The sequence below is a fragment of the Pyrus communis genome, chromosome 10 (assembly GCF_041283825.1).
Source record: "Pyrus communis isolate YQ-2024b chromosome 10, ASM4128382v1, whole genome shotgun sequence".
NCBI classification, from domain to species: domain Eukaryota; kingdom Viridiplantae; phylum Streptophyta; class Magnoliopsida; order Rosales; family Rosaceae; genus Pyrus; species Pyrus communis.
In genome coordinates this window covers 26759697-26770781 of record NC_142574.1, presented here as the reverse complement: position 1 = coordinate 26770781, position 11085 = coordinate 26759697, and the positions used below count along the sequence as shown (strand labels likewise).

General features: G+C 36.4%; 1 long non-coding RNA gene across 1 annotated transcript; it reads right to left on the bottom strand.

Moving 5' to 3' along the window:
* Positions 1–9058: 9058 nt before the first annotated feature.
* On the bottom strand, positions 9059–9993 carry LOC148693797 (uncharacterized). Its single transcript, XR_015951800.1, has 2 exons — positions 9776–9993; positions 9059–9550 (listed from the first exon to the last, which is right to left on the bottom strand). It is a non-coding gene; the product is annotated as an uncharacterized LOC148693797 (long non-coding RNA).
* Between the last annotated feature and the right edge of the window lie 1092 nt (positions 9994–11085).

Genomic DNA, 11085 nt, shown 5'->3' with positions numbered 1-11085 from the left:
ATAATGTCAGTAGGTACTGAGTATGCAAATGCATCATCGACGATCATCTCATTCCAATTCCAAACCTCATCCAATACCGCGTAATGGACTGAAATATCGCGATTCTTGGGAGACCGATATGTTTCATCTAAAACATTACCGTAATCTAGAATAACCTCATGCATTTGAACAGATGAGTGACCGATGGTCGAATTCAAACTAGGGTCACTAGTTGGTGCCATTTTCCTCTTCCGGGGTTGTGAATCCTTTAAACCAATGGGTCTGCCACCCTTCAGGGTCAGAACAGATGATTAGCTAGCCGCCAATGTACCTTGCCACGTGAAAGGTGCGGCTTCCCCACCTTTAAGGAAGGTCTGGCCTTCCCATGCGGGTTATTGACATATGTAAGGTACATCTATCCTTGCAAGTGCGTTTGTAATGGGTATATGTGATCTTGTCACATCTGCTAGATCATTAAAAGCATCCAGCATGCTTTGAGCAATGCTCTGAATATCTGAATATCCAGCATGCTTTGGTCTTTGTACATAATCACTTTTTTGTCCAACCTTGCAGTTTACAGGGTGAGAATTCAATCATCAATCACGTTAGTATATAATTCTCACGTTGTTTTGATATTATTAGTTGGCTATGGTTTTGTAAGGTTTGGTGAAGGTAGGGTCTTTGGTGTGAAGAAATGAACAAGATACTTACACAAGAAAGGGACTTGACTCTATATACGATTGCCCTTGAACAATATGACTGCTCAAAGCTTACATTTACTACACACACTTATTTCTCTTTACATTTAGGGAAGGATGCTTGTCTATAGAAGAATTTTGTTTGACATATACGAGTAAGGAGTCATTTCTCTTTTTATTGGCAAATCATGGCCTCACATATATTTAAAATTTTCAAAGCAAAAAAAAAAAAAAAAAAAAAATTGTTATGCGCACATGTGTCATATTGTAATTTGATTGTAAGGAGAAATAAGTTCTTACATGTAAAAAGTCAAACATTTTTCTCTAACGAAAAAACAACTTTATGATACCAAATTATTTACTCCTCAAAATCTAATATTTAGGTCAAAACTATAAATTTCGATAACTATAAATAAACTTGAATTCAACTCCGAAGTTGATTATATTATGAGAATTTTCTAACAATATAAAATTGTGGTACACATTATATACTGGACATAGTAAATTTTCGTATTTTGTTATACGTAAATTCAGATTGTTCATTAAATCTGGTTACAAAACATTTGTATAGGGGGATATTAATGACAACTAGTTTGGTCAAGTTGACGTTTTATGTTTTGTTGAAGTTTCTTTGGATTAAGGACTTCTTGAATTTTATCCAAAATGTTCTAGTTGATGAAGATTGTATCAATTTTTAATATTTTTAGTATCATAGCCACTTGGTACTACGATCTGGTGATATTCCTCTTCACTTGGAAGTGAGAGTTTTTAGGTTCGAATCTCATGGATGGCAAAGTTGTTACCAAATTAGGTTGCCCATTGTGTGGCTTAACCGAACTCTCTCTCCTCCTAATGTAAAAATACCAATGTACTAAAAAAAATCATAATAAAGCCCCTATCATTACATTTGAAAAAAAAAAAAAAAAAAAAACATCACTTATATAAAAATTTGTAAACTTGAATGTCTATGCCCCATATTTATTCAAGTTGGAATAAAATCGGGCTTGAATTTTCTTTTATCTGCTTGGTGGTAAATTAATATTTGGTTGCAAATAACAAACTCTTTTGTGAAAGGTTTCATAAGTTCATAGTTGGGGTGTAACTCGGGCAGGTTGGAAAGTCAATTCAATTCTAACCCAATTTTTACAATTCGGGCTCTGGTTCGGATTGGGTTTCATTCGGGTTCATTTGGACTCAGGTTTAATTGGGTTAGGGTTTACTTGGGTTTAGTTTAGGTTGCCCAACTTTTTCAAGTTTAATCTTGTAACAACTTAGTTTCAAAGAATTCCAAAAACAATTAAGCCAATTAGCATCAAAGCTAGCTAACTCTAATTTCATAAATCAATCTACTATAAAGCTTTAGGATTTAGAGACTACGAATATAGGCTGACTAATCAAAGCCTCTTATTCCCTAAAAGCTTAAGTAATTACAAAGGATAATTTGTTAAAAATTATTAGAAAGGGTGTTGGTTTTTGGACTTGGCACACTTGCGTGTAGTATGAGCATTAATTGACATGGGCTACAATCTAATTAGATTGGGTTGGTTAATCGGGTTAGGTAGGGTTGGGGATGGACGGGCAAATTATCAACCCAACTCAATACAATCAATGAACGGGTTGAAATTGAGTTGGCTTCAGGCGGGTTATAATTAAAAAAAAAACTCCACTTGTTCAGGTTTAAAGTTGAATTGGACATGAGCGGGTTTGGATTTGTCCAACCCAAGTTGTACCCCTAGTTCATAGAAATTATTTGTGCTTTTAATATTAGGTAATGTGCACACTAGTCCACCCGTTTTACGTTCATCATGTGTCTTTGCAATAAAAAATGGGTCTGAAGATTCTTTGTTTCACGTAACTAAATGTAAGTTGGCGTTTTTTATACATATTTTTCAAGGAATTCTAATCCTTGAAGCTAAAAACTTGTGCTGTGTCATGTAGATATAGAGTTATAACAAATGAATTGACAAAATCCAATTTTTAAGTGTTAATACAATTCTTGTGGAACACGGAATACAAGGTATCCTATCTAGGGTTTTATTCTATCGTATCACCTCACCAACGGAGGTTTCAGTCGTCAGAGGCAATGTTTTGGAAGCCACAGCCTTGAGGCTGTACCGCTCTGCTCTGAAGCCAATGCCTTGTCCTAGCAGTGAAGCAGCAATGGTAAACGCCAGGGCTGATTTAGGTATCAGCACAGACTTCCGGCTGTGGGAAAAAATTCGAATGCGTCGTGAGTTGAAACGCTCAAAATTCAGGGTTTTATTTTTATCGCCCACTACTATAGTATTCCCCTGTTACTATTCACACACTCATAAACCCTAAACCTCATGGACCTCCATTGCTCTACTATGCCTTGGGCCTTCCTGATGGCATGAATTTGGGTATTGGCGTGAGTTTGAGCTCATCTCCCTAAGCCTAAACCATTAATTTTATTAATTTTATGTTTTATTTTTTATTTTTGTTAAATTTTCGTTTTTCCCATACAACAACACCAAACTATCATCTTTCTGTTCTACAAAATGTATTTTCGGTGAAAATTTTCTTATAATTCATGTCAAAATTTTTGAAAACAAGGATATAAATCTAAATCCAAATGTAAAGGGATTTGAATCTAAATAAAGTAATGTAGGAAAAAAATCAATGGAAAAATAAAAAAGGAGAAAAAAAAGAAGAGAAAATGATATGATCGTTACTTTGATACCGATCATCCTTGAAAGATGTCACTATGAACATAGCGATTGTATCCCGATCATCCTTGAAGGGTATCACCAGAAAGTAGCGACTATTATCAGATGGAGTCGCTAGTTTCGTACCGATCCCGCCCTTTTCAAATTTTTTTTTTTTCAGTTTTTTTTTTTTTTTTTCTTTTACTTTCTTACCATAACAACAAACTTGTTGTAGGCCTATTTGATTGAACTAATCTAAGGGATTAGAGAGAGAGGGGGGGTCAATGGTATTGAGGGAGAAGAGAGAGTGATTTAATTGTGAGGTGTGTTTGTATCACCTCTTTATGCCTTTATTTATAGTAGTAGGATATGTAAAACCATTTCCCTTTAGGATTACAACTCTTAATAGGTAATCAACTCCTAATAGGAATATAAGATACATTCCTAAATCTACTAGGATTTACACAATCACATTCCTATTCTAAATATGACTGTAACACTTCCCCTTGAGTGTGTAAATACTCAACAAACCATCGCATCAGATCTTCAACAGAGAAAGTGGAATAGTTAATGAAGTCATCGGCACAACGGGTGAACATGAGTCTCAAATTTTAAGAAAGTATGCATTGGTAGTACAACTCACAAAAGCTCGCTATGGTAAAACCCAAGGTATGAGGAAAACCCATAAACTAAAGAGAAAAGTAAGAAGAATGCATAATGTCTAAAATAAACGTCAAACAGGACGAAAGTAGTGAACTCAATGGAGCATGATCATCCCAGGATGGGTGCCTCGTTAAAACCTCGTTAGGTAGCAAAAACCCAGTGGGAAAAATGCTCCTAATCGTAGGAAAAATAGTACATTAAGATCAAATGAGTAGCTTCAGGATACTCCTTCTGAGTTAGACATAACTTCTAAATAAGAGAACTACAAGCGATTCAACTTAGATAATTTACGCATACCATTTCCTTGGACGAGCTTCTGAAAATTAGACTTGGGCAATGACTTGGTGAAGAGATCGGCCATGTTGTCCTGGGAACGGATTTGCTTGACTTCAATGTTCTGATGCTACTGTTGTTGGTTGAGTAAAAGAACTTTGGCGCTATGTGCTTGGTGTTGTCTATCTTGATGTATCCCTTTTTTAACTGCTCGATACATGCTGCATTGTCTTCAAAGATCGTCGTAGGAAGGTCAACGACAGATATAATATCACTAGTGCTTCGAATGTGTTTCATGACTTCTTTCAGCCAAAAGCATTCACGTGATGCCTCATGCAGGGTAAGAATGTCAGCATGATTCGACGAAGTTGCAACTAACGTTTGCTTAACAGATCTCCAAGATAGACATAGCCTATTTGAGAGTGTGCCCTATGTGGGTCAGACATATATCCAGCATCTGCGTAACCAACAAGACGGGAATCAATTCAAGTACCATAGGGGGCAGCAACACTTGAAGATTCGCTGGTATAAAACAAGCTCAAATTCATTGTACCCTTGAGGTAGTGAAAAATCTCTTTAACACCATTCTAGTGTCTGCATATAAACGCGTTGATGTATCTAGCCAATAGATTTGCAAGGAAATGTCGAGTCTAGTGCATTGAACCAGTATAATAAAGCACCAATTGCACTTAGGTAAGGAACTTCGGGTTCCAAAATCTTTTCCTTATCCTCCTTTAGACGAAAGGGATATCGTTTAGCGTCTAGAGTCCGAACAACCATAAGTGTAGTCGAAGACTTCGCTTTATCCTCATTAAAATGATGTAACACCTTATAAGTATAGTTCGATTGATGTACCAGGATTCTATTCGAACAATGTTGAATCTCCAGGCTGAGGCAATATCTAGTTTTCCTAAGTTCTTTCATCTCAAATTCTGATTTCAAATGCTTAGCAATTTCCTCAAGCTCTATGGGAGTTCCGATAAGATTCATGTCATCAACATAAACTGTAACGATTGCAAATCCAGAATGTGACTTTTTTATGAACACGTATGGGCATAATTCATTGTTCACATAACCCTAACTTCTCAAGTATTCACTCAGACGGTTATACCACATCCATCCAGATTGTTTCAATCCGTAGAGTGACTTCCTCAACCTTATTGAGAGAATGTTTTGTGACATCCCACATCGCTCAGGGGAGTGATCCTTATATGTATATTTACATCCCTACCTAGCACGAGGCATTTTGGGAGCTCACTGGTTTCGGGTTCTATGGGAACTCCGAAGTTAAGCGAGTAGCGCACGAGAGCACTCCCAGGATGGGTGACCCATTGGGAAGTTCTCGTGTGAGTTCCCAGAAACAAAACTGTGAGGGCGTGGTCGGGGCCCAAAGCGGACAATATCGTGCTACGATGATGGAGCGAGGCCAGGGAAATGGTCTCTCCCAGGCCAGGATGTGACATGTTTCGTGATCTAGAACTATTTGAACTAGTCAATGGAAGTTCTTCTGGAACTTTCATATATTTCGTCGTATCTAGATCCCCATAGAGATAGGTGATCACCAAGTCCATAAGCTGCATATTTAGTTTTTTGAAAACTACCAAACTGATTAAGTAGCGGAACGTTATAACGTCCATTACGGAGGAATACATCTCTTCGTAATCAATTCCAGGGCGCTGAGTGAAGCCTTGCGCTACAAGACGTACTTTGTAACGCACTATTTAATTCTTCTCACTACGTAAATTCAGATTGTTCATTAAAGCTGGTTACAAAACATTTTTATAGGGGGATATTAATAACAACTAGTTTGGCTAAGTTGACGTTTTATGTTTTGTTGAAATTTCTTTGGATTGAGGACTTCTTGAATTTTATCCAAAATGTCCTAGTTAAAGATTGTATCAATTTTTAATATTTTTAATATCATAGCTACTCAGTACTTGGAAGTGAGAGGTCTTCGGTTCAAATCTTATGGATGGTGAATTCGACACCAAATTAGGTTGCCCATTGTGTGACTTAGCCGAACTCTCCCTATCCCTAGTATAAAAATATCGATGTACTAAAAAAAACATAATAAAGCCCCTATCATTTCATTTGAAAAAAAAAAAAAAGACATCACTTATATAAAAATTTGTAAAGTTGAATGCCCATACTCCATATTTATTCAAGTTGGCTTGAATTTTCTTTTATCTGCTTGTTGGTAAATTAATATTTGGTTGCAAATAACAAACTCCTTTGTGAAAGGTTTCATAAGTTCATAGAAATTATTCGTGCTTTTAATATTAGGTAATGTGCACACTAGTCCACCCATTTTATGTTCATCATGTGTCTTTGCAATAAAAAAGGGGTCTGAAGATTCTTTGTTTCACGTAACTAAATGTAAGTTGGCATTTTTTATACAAATTTTTCAAGGAATTCTAATCCTTGAAGCTAAAAACTTGTGATGTGCCATGTAGATATAGAATTCCAATCCCTCCCTTTTCAATTTTTTTTTTCTTTTCAGTTTTATTTTATTTTATTTCTTTTACTTTCTTACCATAACAACATTTTTTTTTTCTTTTCAGTTTTTATTTTATTGTATTTCTTTTACTTTCTTACCATAACAACAAACTATCATATTCACGTTCTTCAAAATATATTTTTCTGAGCAAAATCTATGATACTTCATATTTAAACACTTGAAATCAATGATTTAAAACCTAGATATTTTTCTATTTTTCAACTTTAAAAATCAATAAAAAAAATAGTTTCAAGACCTACAGTAGGATCACGTCCAAAGATCTTCAAATATTTTCCGTAACTCTGACGCAAAATATTTCCTAAAGCTAAAAATTTCAATGTTTTCACTTTTCACAAAACATTTGTTATAAATCAAAGTTAGAGTCTCGCACCACATGTTTACTAAAATTAATTTAGGACATTCCCAAGATTTCAGACACCTACAAATCTCTTTGGGTGCCCCGCTATTACTTTTCATTATTTTTTCTATTTTTTCCACTTCAAAAATTAATGAAAAATAGTTTCAAGACCTAATAAAGGATAAAATCACATCCAAAGGTCTTTCAACATTTTTGTTGATTCCCACACAAAATATTTCCTAAAACTAGAAGTTTCAATTTGTCACAAAAACTATGAGTTAGAAAACTCACATTTTCCAATCGATTTTAAGATCTCTTATAAAATTCATTATAAGCCAAAATTTGAGTTATTCTAGTCGCCCACATATTTTCTTAACCCTAGCTTCTGCAACTCTTGTCTACAGGTGCACTTGAATTCATATAATTCTGACAAATGGGATCAATTAGAACGAGGAGCATTTCGCTCATAGACAATAAGATAGGCTTCCGCGCACACAAAACGAGGTGGGCTAGGTGCACAAAAAATGAGGTAAAGAACAAGACGAGCTTCTGGCATGCAAAGCGAGGCGTGCTCCTTGCACGCATAACTAAGCAAGCTCAGTGAACAAAAAATGGCGTGAAAAACAAGACGGGATGGCGCACGAAAAATGAGGCAAACTCGGGTGCATGGATCCGTCATTGTTGCCTGCACGAAGCATTGGTGTTGTGGTTGGAGTATATATAAGCCGCTATCAATATGGGGTAGGGTTTAGTTTTAATCTCACGGGCAATCATTGTTGCCTGTATGAACCAATTGTGTTGGAGGCATTTATAGGGGTATGGTTTAGTTTTAATCCCACGTGTCAGGCAAGGTCTGCCGTACGAACCATAGGTGTCAGGGATAAGGCATTTATAAGGGGTAGATTTAGTTTTAATCCTACGGGTTGACCATTGTTACCCGTACGAAGCTTTGGTATCAGGGATGGGCATTTATAGGCGGTTGTCAATAGGGGTGGGGTTTCTTTTTAATTTTAAAGGTTAACCACGGCTAGCTGGACAAAGCGTTGTTGGCAGGGATGGGGTATTTATAAGCCGGTAACAACGATGATAGAATTCACATTAAAATTGTAACTTTTAACAAAGTAACCAATTCTTAAAAAAAATATTTCTCCGCCGCGAGCATGGCTATGAATGGCACACCTGCATGCACGGCAGCGACCTAAGATAGCGAGAATATTTTGGTGTGCTCTCTACATATCCCTAAAGGAACATTGGCAGCCATGCCCATTGATCCGATTACAAGTGCTTTTGCTGGAAGGGATTGCGGCCGAAGGTTCTTTGCAAACGCAGTTTGCGACAGGGCTGCTCTGGCTGCAACTATTGTTGGCGGGTTCATTTCTGGACGGGGTTGAAAAGCCTTTGCGAGTGGAATGACACTAGGGATGGCAACAGTTCGGTTTGGGGATGGAAATGCTATATCCATCTTCATAATTACGAAAATTCATTATATCCATAACCACAAATTAACTATTAGGGATTATCCATAACCATACACACCAGGTAACGAATTCCTTATCGGTTAACGGTTATATTCATCTTCGTCAATACCAAAAATATATTAGTTCAATTGAGGCATTATAATATAATAGATACTAATTTCGTCATTATAATATAATAGATACATTGATGATGTTGGCTTATGTTTGATCTCTTCCATATGCACCATTGGATTCTTATTGGTTTTGATTCAAAACTTCAAAACTTTCTCACAAAATGCAACTTTTGTAATTCTCGAAGTAATGGGTTTGGTGAATATGCATATGTATTATACAATACTATATTTATTATAAGTAAAATATTATATATATATATATATATATATATATAATACGTATTATTCGGATCAGTTTTGGGGACGGATACAGATCGGGGACCCCTATAACCATATCTGTAACCATAACTGAATGATATTTTCGGGTTTTCACAAAATCTGAATATAGTCGAATTTTCATCCCCAAATCCATTTCATTTGGACGGTTATCCACGGTTATCGAGTTTAACGGTTTGAATTTACATCCCTAAACAACACCGCTAACAGCAGGGTATGACTTTGCAAATGCAGTTTTCTAGGCCCATTTAGCCAACAAGTACATGCCTCCAGCACCTGAGAGAACTGCGGCATAAGCCCATACCTGAAGTTTTATGTTGCCTTGCAATTAAGGGCTCATAAAATCAGATGCTAGCAAATCCACCAATGCCACATATTTGAGCAGGCCAGCTGATGAAGCGTTCAGTAGTCCTACCGCGATCAGAGCTGTGGGCTTGGGATTAGTCTCTCACTGTACACTCTGGAGAGGCCTATCCCTAGAGCAATGCCAAGAAGAGTTGTGCATGAAACGAACACCACTGTAGCTTTCATCTTCATCTTGTATCCTGCCTGCAACTCATGGTGAAATTGTTAAAGCTAGTAATTTTACAGAGAGCGGTAATTAGCGGTTTAAATTGTGCATAGATTATCTGAAGCTCCCATTGAGATCCAATCACTACTGAGTTAAACAAAATCCCCAATTCTAGTACTTACTAAAAGGGACAAAAATTAGTTTGATCAGTTATTGTTCATGGATACCGTACTTTACAGACTGTTTGATAAAAGAACGTTTACCTAAGCCACAACATGTTAGCTTAACAATTGCTGTCCAGTTTCAACGATCACCCCATTTGCGCACCTTGACCTTCTTTAGCACGTTCGTGATTAGTACTGGCTGACGCATTAAGCTGGGGACTACGTTTCTTACAACAACCCATGGGAAACGAGTCGACCATGAGAGTGAATATGGCTGATTGTATTGCCGCAAACATTGTGAAAATTTCCTTCAAGGATTTTCAGGCAAACAACGAGACACAGCCTACAAGGATCCATGCAAACCCTATAATATAGATGTGTAAAATGGGTCATGCCGTTTTACTTTTTCTTTTGGGGGCCTGTCTGTCCCTCAGCCTAAATTGGTACAGTGGATTTGAGGTAATTCGGACCGCGCTGCTAAATGACATAATTTGATAAATAATGGGGGTAGTAAGTATATCCATGTTATGAAACTGTTCGTTGTTGGTTTTTCTATTAAGAATTGGGCTTCTATTATTTAGCATCCGTTTATCCCATTATGCTACTCCATTTTCATTTGGAGGATAATTTCATAAGCTTTCAATTGAGGATCAACTACAACATTGTCACATTGAGGCCTTCTTCTGGTTCCAATTTGTCAACAACAATCATGAAACCATTAATCATTTATTTTTCAACATGAGTTTGTGCAATCTGCTTGGTTTTGACTAGCTACTTAATTGGGAATAGTAATTTATGTTGCTTCTTCTCGGATAAACGGATGTGCTTGCTATAGGTATGCATAGTCTAGGTCATGCAGCTTGTGGTAGATTTCTGCCCATGCGAAACTTCGTATTGTCATTCTTCACCTGGAGTTGGGCCATACGCGGGAATGGAAAAATCTCTAGCTTGAAAGTGATTCTTGTTGTACAGTATATTCTTTTGTTTTTGGCTCTTTTTTTACTCCTTGGCAGCTTCGGACTCTTTACTTAAAATAATTGTCATTCTCTTGCCATGTAGTTATGTAGTGATATATATATATATATAATAGCTAAAAGAAATTTTGATATGTTTGTATTTTTGTTTCTTTTAATATTTTTTCAGTTTCCCTAACTTTGTTGTCAAAATATCCAATTTTGGTTCCAACATCTTCTTTAAAACCCATAAATTCTTTCACATTACAATGTAATTATTCTCTAAATAGTTAGGATAAATGATCAAGATTTCTTTACGGAAAAGTTAAATCCCTTACTTATTTTTTATCCATTAAACCTTCCCTTTGTATATTAAATCTTCCTCTGCTGGGTAGTTGAGTTATGCGATTAGGACTTGAATTTTCAACCCAAAAGCAAGAGTACTGCCAAGACACT